The sequence below is a fragment of the Acanthaster planci genome, unplaced genomic scaffold, assembly GCF_054643075.1.
Source record: "Acanthaster planci isolate LZ-2023a unplaced genomic scaffold, COTS_SCS Contig91, whole genome shotgun sequence".
Lineage (NCBI taxonomy): Eukaryota > Metazoa > Echinodermata > Asteroidea > Valvatida > Acanthasteridae > Acanthaster > Acanthaster planci.
Genome location: NW_028257713.1, coordinates 34,655 through 49,870, shown reverse-complemented (window position 1 = coordinate 49,870; position 15,216 = coordinate 34,655). Strand labels below are relative to the sequence as shown.

General features: G+C 64.3%; 4 pseudogenes; all 4 read left to right on the top strand.

Moving 5' to 3' along the window:
- Positions 1-1,359, top strand: LOC147795282 (large subunit ribosomal RNA; annotated as a pseudogene).
- A 2,898-nt stretch (positions 1,360-4,257) lies between these two features.
- Positions 4,258-5,615, top strand: LOC147795281 (large subunit ribosomal RNA; annotated as a pseudogene).
- Positions 5,616-8,512: 2,897 nt separating this feature from the next.
- LOC147795280 (large subunit ribosomal RNA) lies at positions 8,513-9,870 on the top strand (annotated as a pseudogene).
- A 2,897-nt stretch (positions 9,871-12,767) lies between these two features.
- Positions 12,768-14,126, top strand: LOC147795279 (large subunit ribosomal RNA; annotated as a pseudogene).
- Positions 14,127-15,216: the final 1,090 nt, after the last annotated feature.

Here is a 15,216-nt window from a genome sequence, read left to right as displayed (position 1 = left end):
TTCTTGCTAAGGGGCGGGATCCCTGGAATCGGCTGGTCCGGAGCTAGGGCGCTGAGCGAGCCCGGACCGGCGTGGGGCCCGCCTCGTGGACAGTCCTCGCTGCGGCCGCTTCGGCCGGCGCCCAGCAGCCGGCTCAGAACTGGTACGGACCAGGGGAATCCGACTGTCTAATGAAAAACAGAGCATTGCGACGTCTGCAGCCGGGGCGCTGACGCGATGTGATTTCTGCCCAGTGCTCTGAATGTCAAAGTGAAGAAATTCAGCGAAGTGCGGGTAAACGGCGGGAGTAACTATGACTCTTTTAAGGTAGCCAAATGCCTCGTCATCTAATTAATGACGTGCATGAATGGATTAACGAGATTCCCACTGTCCCTATCTATCTAGCGAAACCACAGCCAAGGGAACGGGCTTGGCAGAATCAGCTTGACTCTAGTCTGACCTTGTGAAGAGACACGGAGGGGTGTGGGATAGGTGGGAGGGCCCCAGGCCCGACGCTGAAATGCCACTACTCTCGTGGTTTCTTTACTTAGCCGGTGAGGCGGGGAGCTGGCCCAGTCTTCCGGCGCTACGCGGCCGGCCGCCACCCGCTCCGGCGACAGCTTCAGTCGGGGACTTTGACTGGGGCGGTACATCTGTCAAAGGGTAACGCAGGTGTCCTAAGGCGAGCTCAGCGAGGACGGAAACCTCGCGCGGAGCAAAAGGGCAAAAGCTCGTTTGAATCTGATTTTCAGCATGAATACAGACCGTGAAAGCGTGGCCTATCGATCCTTTTGAGCTTCGCAGTTTGAAGCGAGAGGTATCAGAAATGTTACCACAGTGATAACGGGGTAGTGGCAACCAAGCGTTCATAGCGATGTTGCTGTTTGATCCTTCGATGTCGGCTCTTCCTATCATTGCGAAGCGTTGGATTGTTCACCGACCAATGGGGAACGTGAGCTGGCTTTGGACCGCCGTGAGACAGGTAGTTTTACCCTACTGATGAGAGGTCGCCGTCACGGCAATCCTGCTCAGTACGAGAGGAACCGCAGATTCGGACCCCTGGTTCAGGCGCTCGGTCGAGAGGCCGGTGGTGCGAGACTACCACCCGAGAGATTACGGCTAAACGCCTCTAAGTCGAAATCTCTGCCGGTGCGCGGCCCGCGTCAGCGCCCACCCGCTCTTGCCTGGAGGAGGGCCGGGCCGACTCCGCCCGCGGCCCCTGCCCGGGGGCCGGGAACTCCGGCGCAAGCCGAACTGCCGTCTCGAGAGGGACGCCAGATCACTTGCAGACGACTTGGGTATGGATTGGGGTGTCGTGCCCAGTAGAGCAGCCGCTTTGTTGTGATCTGCTAAAACTAAAGCTTTCGATCCGAGGGATTTGCCCGCGCTGCAGACGGGCCGATCCTGGCGGGCCGGGTCGGACGACGTCGCTGCTGCGGGAGCGGCTTCTGGGAAAGGGGTGGTGGGGTCCAGCAGCGGGGGGAGGAGGTCGAGCGCGGAGGGCCGGCCGGCGCCGCCCGGTGGCCCTCGGGCGGACCGGCCTTGGAGGAGGAGACCGGGGAGTACCAGCGGCGTGCCCGGCGGCACTCGGACTCGGCAGAGGAACTGACGGCGGAGTAAACGAGCGCTTTCCCTGAGGCCGAGGATTGGCTGCTGGGCTGCATGTCTGACACGGCCGCCCCAAACTGACTTGAAATCCACGTTTAATAGTGTATCCCGCAGGAGGGCTCTCGGGGAGTTGCCAAGTCGGTCCCAATGCCATCGCGCGATCATCTGTTCGGCACGGAAAAACCATGGCTTCCAGCCCGAGTGCGGCATCTGGCAGCGGGCGGCGTCGGTCCCGCCGTGGGTGCCGGACGGGGAGCGTTACGTGGGTGCCCGCTAAAGATTTCTTCCTCGGACTTCCTTGACCGCGAAAGGGCTCATCTCCAGTTACGCTTCGACTCGGGCGCAAAAACTGACTCGGCCCCACCGGCGAGAGCCGGGGATACGCTGCCGGGCCGCGAGGCTTATCCGGCCGCCCAAAAGCTGATTTGAAATCCGGGGCCGGAGGTGCACCCTGCAAGAGGGCTCTAATGGGAGTGGCGCCACGTGCCAGCGGGCGGGTAGGGACCGGGGCCTCGGGCCCAAGGGCGGAGTCTCGCAGCGGGCGGCGCCGGTCCCGCTGTGGGTGTCGGACGGGCGGCGTTGCGTGGGCGCCCACTGAAGATTTCTTCCCCGGACTTGGTGGTGCGCGAAAGGTCGGATCTCCGGTTTCGACCCGACTCGGGCGCAAAAACCGACTCGTCCCCACTTGCCAACGCGTCGGCGAGGCACCCCGGCTCTCGAGAGAGTCTCTCGTCGGGGTCTGTTGGGCCCGAAACGTGCTTATTTTAATGAGAGCGTTTTGAACCTTAACCCCCACACTCCCTGGTTTGCCTTTTTATAGGGGGGAGGGTGTCTCCGCGGCGAATTGCCGTCCTTGGGAAAAAAAACCCGCCGCAGCCGCACGCGGACCCTCTAAAGCCGTGCATTTCCGACACGCTTCCCCGGGCGAAAACGGCTCCATGCCGGCGGGTTGCGTGGTGCGGCGCGGTGAATCGCCTTTTTCGGAAAACCTGGTCCGAGAGGTTCGGATGTCCGGGGTTGCCCGCGGAGAGCGGGCCGGGCGCTTCAGGCATGGCGTCCATCGGCTCGCCGGCCCACCCAAGGCCTCTGAGAGGGCTTTGCCCCGGGACAGGTTGGGCCCAAAACGTGCGTATTTCAATGAGAGCGTTTTGGACCTTAACCCCCACTCCCTGGTTTGCCTATTTATAGGGGGAGGGTGGTCTGGAGCTCAGCTCCAGCTGCCAGAAATCAGTACAGCCATATATTGTCCATACAATACGGCAATTCCTGCAGGGTGGAGCCCAAGCCTCCGGAGCGATTCCCCCTGGGGTCTGGACAAGCCCCGCTCCGTAGCGGCTCAAGGAAAGTGGCTGCTCGCCGTCCCGCCGGGAGGCCCTCCGGGCGCTCCGTTAACGGCGTTTCTCTGCGTGGCCGGCCCGACCCTTCATGCCCAGAAGAGCGTCGGCCGGCCCGCCCAGCCTTGCCCAGAGGTGTTGGAAAGGCCGCTCCCGGGCCGCGGCCGGCCCTGCCGGAGAGCCCCGGGACGGGAGGTGCGGAAAAAGTGGCAGCCCGCCGCCTCGCCGGGAGGCCCCAGCGAGGACACTGGCTGCAGGCGGCAACAAGGGGAGTCCAAAGAGACCGGTAGGTTGCGGCGCGGGTTTCCCCCGCTCTCTGGCGAGGATGATACGGGAGATCTGCGGGCAAGGCAGGCAGGTAGGCGAGGGGCACCGGCCGGGCGGGTCGTTCCCCGGGGGAGGTCGGCGCTGAGTATCCGCCCCACAAACGAGCGCCGGTCGTGCCCCCAAACCGAACAAGAAAGACACAGGCGGCCTCGAGGGAGCGCGCCGGAAAGGAGGCCAGGCAGGCAGGGCAGGCCGAGAAAGAAAAAGGGGAGGCCCGGACCCGGCCAACGGGGACCGAGTGCCGCCGGCCCCGTGGCAGATCTCCGAGTGGACCGCCGGAGAGGGAGCGGGCGCCCAGCGCCGAGAGAGAGAGAAGAGAGGGCTGCGGAGGGAAGCCCTCCTTCCTGGCAGCCGCCGAGGCGCCGGGCGGGCCCTGAGAGGCGAGAGAGAGAGTGAGAGGCCGAGGCCTATTGCGAACCCATCGACCTCAGGTCGGGCGAGAGGACCCGCCGGGTTGGGGCGCCGCATTTGGGGCCGACGCTCATCAGAGCCCAGAAAAGGCGTTGCTTAATACGGGCAGCAGGCCGGTGGCCATGGAAGTCGACTAGCCCTGAAAATGAATGGCACTGAGAGTGCCGCCCACACCTGGCCGTCGGGGCAGAGAGCGAGTGGGACCGCCGGCTGGTTGGTACGCCCCGACGAGTAGGAGGGCCGCCGCGGTGGGCGTCGAAGCGCCGGCCGCCAGGCCGCGTGGAGCCGCCGCGGGCGCAGATCTTGGTGGTAGTAGCAAATATTGGAGTGAGATCCTCGAGGGCCGAGTGGCGGAGAAGGCTTGCATGCGATCAGCAGTTGTACATGGGTCAGTCGATCCTAAGCCCCAGGGAGGTTCCGCTCCCAGCGGAGGCGGGCGCCCCCCACCTCGCGGGGCCGGGGCCTCGCCCCCCGGGCGAAACGGAATCGGGTCAATATTCCCAAACCCGCAGGCGGAGCCCTACGTCCTCCTTGGCGGTCCGATCTGCGAAGCAAGCGAGCCCCAGACGCCGGTCGGGGACCCGGGAAGAGTTTCCTTTTCTTGCTAAGGGGCGGGATCCCTGGAATCGGCTGGTCCGGAGCTAGGGCGCTGGGCGAGCCCGGACCGGCGTGGGGCCCGCCTCGTGGACAGTCCTCGCTGCGGCCGCTTCGGCCGGCGCCCGGCAGCCGGCTCAGAACTGGTACGGACCAGGGGAATCCGACTGTCTAATGAAAAACAGAGCATCGCGACGTCTGCAGCCGGGGCGCTGACGCGATGTGATTTCTGCCCAGTGCTCTGAATGTCAAAGTGAAGAAATTCAGCGAAGTGCGGGTAAACGGCGGGAGTAACTATGACTCTTTTAAGGTAGCCAAATGCCTCGTCATCTAATTAATGACGTGCATGAATGGATTAACGAGATTCCCACTGTCCCTATCTATCTAGCGAAACCACAGCCAAGGGAACGGGCTTGGCAGAATCAGCTTGACTCTAGTCTGACCTTGTGAAGAGACACGGAGGGGTGTGGGATAGGTGGGAGGGCCCCAGGCCCGACGCTGAAATGCCACTACTCTCGTGGTTTCTTTACTTAGCCGGTGAGGCGGGGAGCTGGCCCAGTCTTCCGGCGCTACGCGGCCGGCCGCCACCCGCTCCGGCGACAGCTTCAGTCGGGGACTTTGACTGGGGCGGTACATCTGTCAAAGGGTAACGCAGGTGTCCTAAGGCGAGCTCAGCGAGGACGGAAACCTCGCGCGGAGCAAAAGGGCAAAAGCTCGTTTGAATCTGATTTTCAGCATGAATACAGACCGTGAAAGCGTGGCCTATCGATCCTTTTGAGCTTCGCAGTTTGAAGCGAGAGGTATCAGAAATGTTACCACAGTGATAACTGGGTAGTGGCAGCCAAGCGTTCATAGCGATGTTGCTGTTTGATCCTTCGATGTCGGCTCTTCCTATCATTGCGAAGCGTTGGATTGTTCACCCACCAATGGGGAACGTGAGCTGGCTTTGGACCGCCGTGAGACAGGTAGTTTTACCCTACTGATGAGAGGTCGCCGTCACGGCAATCCTGCTCAGTACGAGAGGAACCGCAGATTCGGACCCCTGGTTCAGGCGCTCGGTCGAGAGGCCGGTGGTACGAGACTACCACCCGAGAGATTACGGCTAAACGCCTCTAAGTCGAAATCTCTGCCGGTGCGCGGCCCGCGTCAGCGCCCACCCGCTCTTGCCTGGAGGGGGGCCGGGCCGACTCCGCCCGCGGCCCCTGCCCGGGGGCCGGGAACTCCGGCGCAAGCCGAACCGCCGTCTCGAGAGGGACGCCAGATCACTGACAGACGACTTGGGTATGGATTGGGGTGTCGTGCCCAGTAGAGCAGCCGCTTGCTGTGATCTGCTAAAACTAAAGCTTTCGATCCGAGGGATTTGCCCGCGCCGCAGACGGGCCGATCCTGGCGGGCCGGGTCGGACGACGTCGCTGCTGCGGGAGCGGCTTCTGGGAGAGGGGTGGTGGGGTCCAGCAGCGGGGGGAGGAGGTCGAGCGCGGAAAGCCGGCCGGCGCCGCCCGGTGGCCCTCGGGCGGACCGGCATTGGAGGAGGAGACCGGGGAGTACCAGCGGCGGGCCCGGCGGCACTCGGACTCGGCAGAGGAACTGACGGCGGAGTAAACGAGCGCTTTCCCTGAGGCCGAGGATTGGCTGCTGGGCTGCATGTCTGACACGGCCGCCCCAAACTGACTTGAAATCCACGTTTAATAGTGTATCCCGCAGGAGGGCTCTCGGGGAGTTGCCAAGTCGGCCCCAATGCCATCGCGCGATCAGCTGTTCGGCACGGAAAAACCATGGCTTCCAGCCCGAGTGCGGCATCTGGCAGCGGGCGGCGTCGGTCCCGCCGTGGGTGCCGGACGGGGAGCGTTACGTGGGTGCCCGCTAAAGATTTCTTCCTCGGACTTCGTTGACCGCGAAAGGGCTCATCTCCAGTTACGCTTCGACTCGGGCGCAAAAACTGACTCGGCCCCACCGGCGAGAGCCGGGGATACGCTGCCGGGCCGCGAGGCTTATCCGGCCGCCCAAAAGCTGATTTGAAATCCGGGGCCGGAGGTGCACCCTGCAAGAGGGCTCTAATGGGAGTGGCGCCACGTGCCAGCGGGCGGGTAGGGACCGGGGCCTCGGGCCCAAGGGCGGAGTCTCGCAGCGGGCGGCGCCGGTCCCGCTGTGGGTGTCGGACGGGCGGCGTTGCGTGGGCGCCCACTGAAGATTTCTTCCCCGGACTTGGTGGTGCGCGAAAGGTCGGATCTCCGGTTTCGACCCGACTCGGGCGCAAAAACCGACTCGTCCCCACTTGCCAACGCGTCGGCGAGGCACCCCGGCTCTCGAGAGAGTCTCTCGTCGGGGTCTGTTGGGCCCGAAACGTGCTTATTTTAATGAGAGCGTTTTGAACCTTAACCCCCACTCCCTGGTTTGCCTTTTTATAGGGGGGAGGGTGTCTCCGCGGCGAATTGCCGTCCTTGGGGAAAAAAAACCCGCCGCAGCCGCACGCGGACCCTCTAAAGCCGTGCATTTCCGACACGCTTCCCCGGGCGAAAACGGCTCCATGCCGGCGGGTTGCGTGGTGCAGCGCGGTGAATCGCCTTTTTCGGAAAACCTGGTCCGAGAGGTTCGGATGTCCGGGGTTGCCCGCGGAGAGCGGGCCGGGCGCTTCAGGCATGGCGTCCATCGGCTCGCCGGCCCACCCAAGGCCTCTGAGAGGGCTTTGCCCCGGGACAGGTTGGGCCCAAAACGTGCGTATTTCAATGAGAGCGTTTTGGACCTTAACCCCCACTCCCTGGTTTGCCTATTTATAGGGGGAGGGTGGTCTGGAGCTCAGCTCCAGCTGCCAGAAATCAGTACAGCCATATATTGTCCATACAATACGGCAATTCCTGCAGGGTGGAGCCCAAGCCTCCGGAGCGATTCCCCCTGGGGTCTGGACAAGCCCCGCTCCGTAGCGGCTCAAGGAAAGTGGCTGCTCGCCGTCCCGCCGGGAGGCCCTCCGGGCGCTCCGTTAACGGCGTTTCTCTGCGTGGCCGGTCCGACCCTTCATGCCCAGAAGAGCGTCGGCCGGCCCGCCCGGCCTTGCCCAGAGGTGTCGGAAAGGCCGCTCCCGGGCCGCGGCCGGCCCTGCCGGAGAGCCCCGGGACGGGAGGTGCGGAAAAAGTGGCAGCCCGCCGCCCCGCCGGGAGGCCCCAGCGATGACACTGGCTGCAGGCGGCAACAAGGGGAGTCCAAAGAGACCGGTAGGTTGCGGCGCAGGTTTCCCCCGCTCTCTGGCGAGGATGATACGGGAGATCTGCGGGCAAGGCAGGCAGGTAGGCGAGGGGCACCGGCCGGGCGGGTCGTTCCCCGGGGGAGGTCGGCGCTGAGTATCCGCCCCACAAACGAGCGCCGGTCGTGGCCCCAAACCGAACAAGAAAGACACAGGCGGCCTCGAGGGAGCGCGCCGGAAAGGAGGCCAGGCAGGCAGGGCAGGCCGAGAAAGAAAAAGGGGAGGCCCGGACCCGGCCAACGGGGACCGAGTGCCGCCGGCCCCGTGGTAGATCTCCGAGTGGACCGCCGGAGAGGGAGCGGGCGCCCAGCGCCGAGAGAGAGAGAAGAGAGGGCTGCGGAGGGAAGCCCTCCTTCCTGGCAGCCGCCGAGGCGCCGGGCGGGCCCTGAGAGGCGAGAGAGAGAGTGAGAGGCCGAGGCCTATTGCGAACCCATCGACCTCAGGTCGGGCGAGAGGACCCGCCGGGTTGGGGCGCCGCATTTGGGGCCGACGCTCATCAGAGCCCAGAAAAGGCGTTGCTTGATACGGGCAGCAGGCCGGTGGCCATGGAAGTCGACTAGCCCTGAAAATGAATGGCACTGAGAGTGCCGCCCACACCTGGCCGTCGGGGCAGAGAGCGAGTGGGACCGCCGGCCGGTTGGTACGCCCCGACGAGTAGGAGGGCCGCCGCGGTGGGCGTCGAAGCGCCGGCCGCCAGGCCGCGTGGAGCCGCCGCGGGCGCAGATCTTGGTGGTAGTAGCAAATATTGGAGTGAGATCCTCGAGGGCCGAGTGGCGGAGAAGGCTTGCATGCGATCAGCAGTTGTACATGGGTCAGTCGATCCTAAGCCCCAGGGAGGTTCCGCTCCCAGCGGAGGCGGGCGCCCCCCACCTCGCGGGGCCGGGGCCTCGCCCCCCGGGCGAAACGGAATCGGGTCAATATTCCCAAACCCGCAGGCGGAGCCCTACGTCCTCCTTGGCGGTCCGATCTGCGAAGCAAGCGAGCCCCAGACGCCGGTCGGGGACCCGGGAAGAGTTTCCTTTTCTTGCTAAGGGGCGGGATCCCTGGAATCGGCTGGTCCGGAGCTAGGGCGCTGGGCGAGCCCGGACCGGCGTGGGGCCCGCCTCGTGGACAGTCCTCGCTGCGGCCGCTTCGGCCGGCGCCCGGCAGCCGGCTCAGAACTGGTACGGACCAGGGGAATCCGACTGTCTAATGAAAAACAGAGCATCGCGACGTCTGCAGCCGGGGCGCTGACGCGATGTGATTTCTGCCCAGTGCTCTGAATGTCAAAGTGAAGAAATTCAGCGAAGTGCGGGTAAACGGCGGGAGTAACTATGACTCTTTTAAGGTAGCCAAATGCCTCGTCATCTAATTAATGACGTGCATGAATGGATTAACGAGATTCCCACTGTCCCTATCTATCTAGCGAAACCACAGCCAAGGGAACGGGCTTGGCAGAATCAGCTTGACTCTAGTCTGACCTTGTGAAGAGACACGGAGGGGTGTGGGATAGGTGGGAGGGCCCCAGGCCCGACGCTGAAATGCCACTACTCTCGTGGTTTCTTTACTTAGCCGGTGAGGCGGGGAGCTGGCCCAGTCTTCCGGCGCTACGCGGCCGGCCGCCACCCGCTCCGGCGACAGCTTCAATCGGGGACTTTGACTGGGGCGGTACATCTGTCAAAGGGTAACGCAGGTGTCCTAAGGCGAGCTCAGCGAGGACGGAAACCTCGCGCGGAGCAAAAGGGCAAAAGCTCGTTTGAATCTGATTTTCAGCATGAATACAGACCGTGAAAGCGTGGCCTATCGATCCTTTTGAGCTTCGCAGTTTGAAGCGAGAGGTATCAGAAATGTTACCACAGTGATAACTGGGTAGTGGCAGCCAAGCGTTCATAGCGATGTTGCTGTTTGATCCTTCGATGTCGGCTCTTCCTATCATTGCGAAGCGTTGGATTGTTCACCCACCAATGGGGAACGTGAGCTGGCTTTGGACCGCCGTGAGACAGGTAGTTTTACCCTACTGATGAGAGGTCGCCGTCACGGCAATCCTGCTCAGTACGAGAGGAACCGCAGATTCGGACCCCTGGTTCAGGCGCTCGGTCGAGAGGCCGGTGGTGCGAGACTACCACCCGAGAGATTACGGCTAAACGCCTCTAAGTCGAAATCTCTGCCGGTGCGCGGCCCGCGTCAGCGCCCACCCGCTCTTGCCTGGAGGGGGGCCGGGCCGACTCCGCCCGCGGCCCCTGCCCGGGGGCCGGGAACTCCGGCGCAAGCCGAACCGCCGTCTCGAGAGGGACGCCAGATCACTCACAGACGACTTGGGTATGGATTGGGGTGTCGTGCCCAGTAGAGCAGCCGCTTGCTGTGATCTGCTAAAACTAAAGCTTTCGATCCGAGGGATTTGCCCGCGCCGCAGACGGGCCGATCCTGGCGGGCCGGGTCGGACGACGTCGCTGCTGCGGGAGCGGCTTCTGGGAGAGGGGTGGTGGGGTCCAGCAGCGGGGGGAGGAGGTCGAGCGCGGAGGGCCGGCCGGCGCCGCCCGGTGGCCCTCGGGCGGACCGGCCTTGGAGGAGGAGACCGGGGAGTACCAGCGGCGCGCCCGGCGGCACTCGGACTCGGCAGAGGAACTGACGGCGGAGTAAACGAGCGCTTTCCCTGAGGCCGAGGATTGGCTGCTGGGCTGCATGTCTGACACGGCCGCCCCAAACTGACTTGAAATCCACGTTTAATAGTGTATCCCGCAGGAGGGCTCTCGGGGAGTTGCCAAGTCGGTCCCAATGCCATCGCGCGATCAGCTGTTCGGCACGGAAAAACCATGGCTTCCAGCCCGAGTGCGGCATCTGGCAGCGGGCGGCGTCGGTCCCGCCGTGGGTGCCGGACGGGGAGCGTTACGTGGGTGCCCGCTAAAGATTTCTTCCTCGGACTTCCTTGACCGCGAAAGGGCTCATCTCCAGTTACGCTTCGACTCGGGCGCAAAAACTGACTCGGCCCCACCGGCGAGAGCCGGGGATACGCTGCCGGGCCGCGAGGCTTATCCGGCCGCCCAAAACCTGATTTGAAATCCGGGGCCGGAGGTGCACCCTGCAAGAGGGCTCTAATGGGAGTGGCGCCACGTGCCAGCGGGCGGGTAGGGACCGGGGCCTCGGGCCCAAGGGCGGAGTCTCGCAGCGGGCGGCGCCGGTCCCGCTGTGGGTGTCGGACGGGCGGCGTTGCGTGGGCGCCCACTGAAGATTTCTTCCCCGGACTTGGTGGTGCGCGAAAGGTCGGATCTCCGGTTTCGACCCGACTCGGGCGCAAAAACCGACTCGTCCCCACTTGCCAACGCGTCGGCGAGGCACCCCGGCTCTCGAGAGAGTCTCTCGTCGGGGTCTGTTGGGCCCGAAACGTGCTTATTTTAATGAGAGCGTTTTGAACCTTAACCCCCACTCCCTGGTTTGCCTTTTTATAGGGGGGAGGGTGTCTCCGCGGCGAATTGCCGTCCTTGGGAAAAAAAAACCCGCCGCAGCCGCACGCGGACCCTCTAAAGCCGTGCATTTCCGACACGCTTCCCCGGGCGAAAACGGCTCCATGCCGGCGGGTTGCGTGGTGCGGCGCGGTGAATCGCCTTTTTCGGAAAACCTGGTCCGAGAGGTTCGGATGTCCGGGGTTGCCCGCGGAGAGCGGGCCGGGCGCTTCAGGCATGGCGTCCATCGGCTCGCCGGCCCACCCAAGGCCTCTGAGAGGGCTTTGCCCCGGGACAGGTTGGGCCCAAAACGTGCGTATTTCAATGAGAGCGTTTTGGACCTTAACCCCCACTCCCTGGTTTGCCTATTTATAGGGGGAGGGTGGTCTGGAGCTCAGCTCCAGCTGCCAGAAATCAGTACAGCCATATATTGTCCATACAATACGGCAATTCCTGCAGGGTGGAGCCCAAGCCTCCGGAGCGATTCCCCCTGGGGTCTGGACAAGCCCCGCTCCGTAGCGGCTCAAGGAAAGTGGCTGCTCGCCGTCCCGCCGGGAGGCCCTCCGGGCGCTCCGTTAACGGCGTTTCTCTGCGTGGCCGGCCCGACCCTTCATGCCCAGAAGAGCGTCGGCCGGCCCGCCCGGCCTTGCCCAGAGGTGTCGGAAAGGCCGCTCCCGGGCCGCGGCCGGCCCTGCCGGAGAGCCCCGGGACGGGAGGTGCGGAAAAAGTGGCAGCCCGCCGCCCCGCCGGGAGGCCCCAGCGATGACACTGGCTGCAGGCGGCAACAAGGGGAGTCCAAAGAGACCGGTAGGTTGCGGCGCAGGTTTCCCCCGCTCTCTGGCGAGGATGATACGGGAGATCTGCGGGCAAGGCAGGCAGGTAGGCGAGGGGCACCGGCCGGGCGGGTCGTTCCCCGGGGGAGGTCGGCGCTGAGTATCCGCCCCACAAACGAGCGCCGGTCGTGCCCCCAAACCGAACAAGAAAGACACAGGCGGCCTCGAGGGAGCGCGCCGGAAAGGAGGCCAGGCAGGCAGGGCAGGCCGAGAAAGAAAAAGGGGAGGCCCGGACCCGGCCAACGGGGACCGAGTGCCGCCGGCCCCGTGGCAGATCTCCGAGTGGACCGCCGGAGAGGGAGCGGGCGCCCAGCGCCGAGAGAGAGAGAAGAGAGGGCTGCGGAGGGAAGCCCTCCTTCCTGGCAGCCGCCGAGGCGCCGGGCAGGCCCTGAGAGGCGAGAGAGAGAGTGAGAGGCCGAGGCCTATTGCGAACCCATCGACCTCAGGTCGGGCGAGAGGACCCGCCGGGTTGGGGCGCCGCATTTGGGGCCGACGCTCATCAGAGCCCAGAAAAGGCGTTGCTTAATACGGGCAGCAGGCCGGTGGCCATGGAAGTCGACTAGCCCTGAAAATGAATGGCACTGAGAGTGCCGCCCACACCTGGCCGTCGGGGCAGAGAGCGAGTGGGACCGCCGGCCGGTTGGTACGCCCCGACGAGTAGGAGGGCCGCCGCGGTGGGCGTCGAAGCGCCGGCCGCCAGGCCGCGTGGAGCCGCCGCGGGCGCAGATCTTGGTGGTAGTAGCAAATATTGGAGTGAGATCCTCGAGGGCCGAGTGGCGGAGAAGGCTTGCATGCGATCAGCAGTTGTACATGGGTCAGTCGATCCTAAGCCCCAGGGAGGTTCCGCTCCCAGCGGAGGCGGGCGTCCCCCACCTCGCGGGGCCGGGGCCTCGCCCCCCGGGCGAAACGGAATCGGGTCAATATTCCCAAACCCGCAGGCGGAGCCCTACGTCCTCCTTGGCGGTCCGATCTGCGAAGCAAGCGAGCCCCAGACGCCGGTCGGGGACCCGGGAAGAGTTTCCTTTTCTTGCTAAGGGGCGGGATCCCTGGAATCGGCTGGTCCGGAGCTAGGGCGCTGGGCGAGCCCGGACCGGCGTGGGGCCCGCCTCGTGGACAGTCCTCGCTGCGGCCGCTTCGGCCGGCGCCCGGCAGCCGGCTCAGAACTGGTACGGACCAGGGGAATCCGACTGTCTAATGAAAAACAGAGCATCGCGACGTCTGCAGCCGGGGCGCTGACGCGATGTGATTTCTGCCCAGTGCTCTGAATGTCAAAGTGAAGAAATTCAGCGAAGTGCGGGTAAACGGCGGGAGTAACTATGACTCTTTTAAGGTAGCCAAATGCCTCGTCATCTAATTAATGACGTGCATGAATGGATTAACGAGATTCCCACTGTCCCTATCTATCTAGCGAAACCACAGCCAAGGGAACGGGCTTGGCAGAATCAGCTTGACTCTAGTCTGACCTTGTGAAGAGACACGGAGGGGTGTGGGATAGGTGGGAGGGCCCCAGGCCCGACGCTGAAATGCCACTACTCTCGTGGTTTCTTTACTTAGCCGGTGAGGCGGGGAGCTGGCCCAGTCTTCCGGCGCTACGCGGCCGGCCGCCACCCGCTCCGGCGACAGCTTCAGTCGGGGACTTTGACTGGGGCGGTACATCTGTCAAAGGGTAACGCAGGTGTCCTAAGGCGAGCTCAGCGAGGACGGAAACCTCGCGCGGAGCAAAAGGGCAAAAGCTCGTTTGAATCTGATTTTCAGCATGAATACAGACCGTGAAAGCGTGGCCTATCGATCCTTTTGAGCTTCGCAGTTTGAAGCGAGAGGTATCAGAAATGTTACCACAGTGATAACGGGGTAGTGGCAACCAAGTGTTCATAGCGATGTTGCTGTTTGATCCTTCGATGTCGGCTCTTCCTATCATTGCGAAGCGTTGGATTGTTCACCCACCAATGGGGAACGTGAGCTGGCTTTGGACCGCCGTGAGACAGGTAGTTTTACCCTACTCATGAGAGGTCGCCGTCACGGCAATCCTGCTCAGTACGAGAGGAACCGCAGATTCGGACCCCTGGTTCAGGCGCTCGGTCGAGAGGCCGGTGGTGCGAGACTACCACCCGAGAGATTACGGCTAAACGCCTCTAAGTCGAAATCTCTGCCGGTGCGCGGCCCGCGTCAGCGCCCACCCGCTCTTGCCTGGAGGGGGGCCGGGCCGACTCCGCCCGCGGCCCCTGCCCGGGGGCCGGGAACTCCGGCGCAAGCCGAACCGCCGTCTCGAGAGGGACGCCAGATCACTTGCAGACGACTTGGGTATGGATTGGGGTGTCGTGCCCAGTAGAGCAGCCGCTTTGCTGTGATCTGCTAAAACTAAAGCTTTCGAACCGAGGGATTTGCCCGCGCCGCAGACGGGCCGATCCTGGCGGGCCGGGTCGGACGACGTCGCTGCTGCGGGAGCGGCTTCTGGGAGAGGGGTGGTGGGGTCCAGCAGCGGGGGGAGGAGGTCGAGCGCGGAGGGCCGGCCGGCGCCGCCCGGTGGCCCTCGGGTGGACCGGCCTTGGAGGAGGAGACCGGGGAGTACCAGCGGCGTGCCCGGCGGCACTCGGACTCGGCAGAGGAACTGACGGCGGAGTAAACGAGCGCTTTCCCTGAGGCCGAGGATTGGCTGCTGGGCTGCATGTCTGACACGGCCGCCCCAAACTGACTTGAAATCCACGTTTAATAGTGTATCCCGCAGGAGGGCTCTCGGGGAGTTGCCAAGTCGGTCCCAATGCCATCGCGCGATCATCTGTTCGGCACGGAAAAACCATGGCTTCCAGCCCGAGTGCGGCATCTGGCATCGGGCGGCGTCGGTCCCGCCGTGGGTGCCGGACGGGGAGCGTTACGTGGGTGCCCGCTAAAGATTTCTTCCTCGGACTTCCTTGACCGCGAAAGGGCTCATCTCCAGTTACGCTTCGACTCGGGCGCAAAAACTGACTCGGCCCCACCGGCGAGAGCCGGGGATACGCTGCCGGGCCGCGAGGCTTATCCGGCCGCCCAAAACCTGATTTGAAAACCGGGGCCGGAGGTGCACCCTGCAAGAGGGCTCTAATGGGAGTGGCGCCACGTGCCAGCGGGCGGGTAGGGACCGGGGCCTCGGGCCCAAGGGCGGAGTCTCGCAGCGGGCGGCGCCGGTCCCGCTGTGGGTGTCGGACGGGCGGCGTTGCGTGGGCGCCCGCTGAAGATTTCTTCCCCGGACTTGGTGGTGCGCGAAAGGTCGGATCTCCGGTTTCCACCCGACTCGGGCGCAAAAACCGACTCGTCCCCATTTGCAAACGCGTCGGCCAGGCACCCCGGCTCTCGAGAGCGTCTCTCGTCGGGGTCTGTTGGGCCCGAAACGTGCGTATTTTAATGAGAGCGTTTTGAACCTTAACCCCCACTCCCTGGTTTGCCTTTTTATAGGGGGGAGGGTGTCTGCGCGGCGAATTACCGTCCTGGGGAAAAAA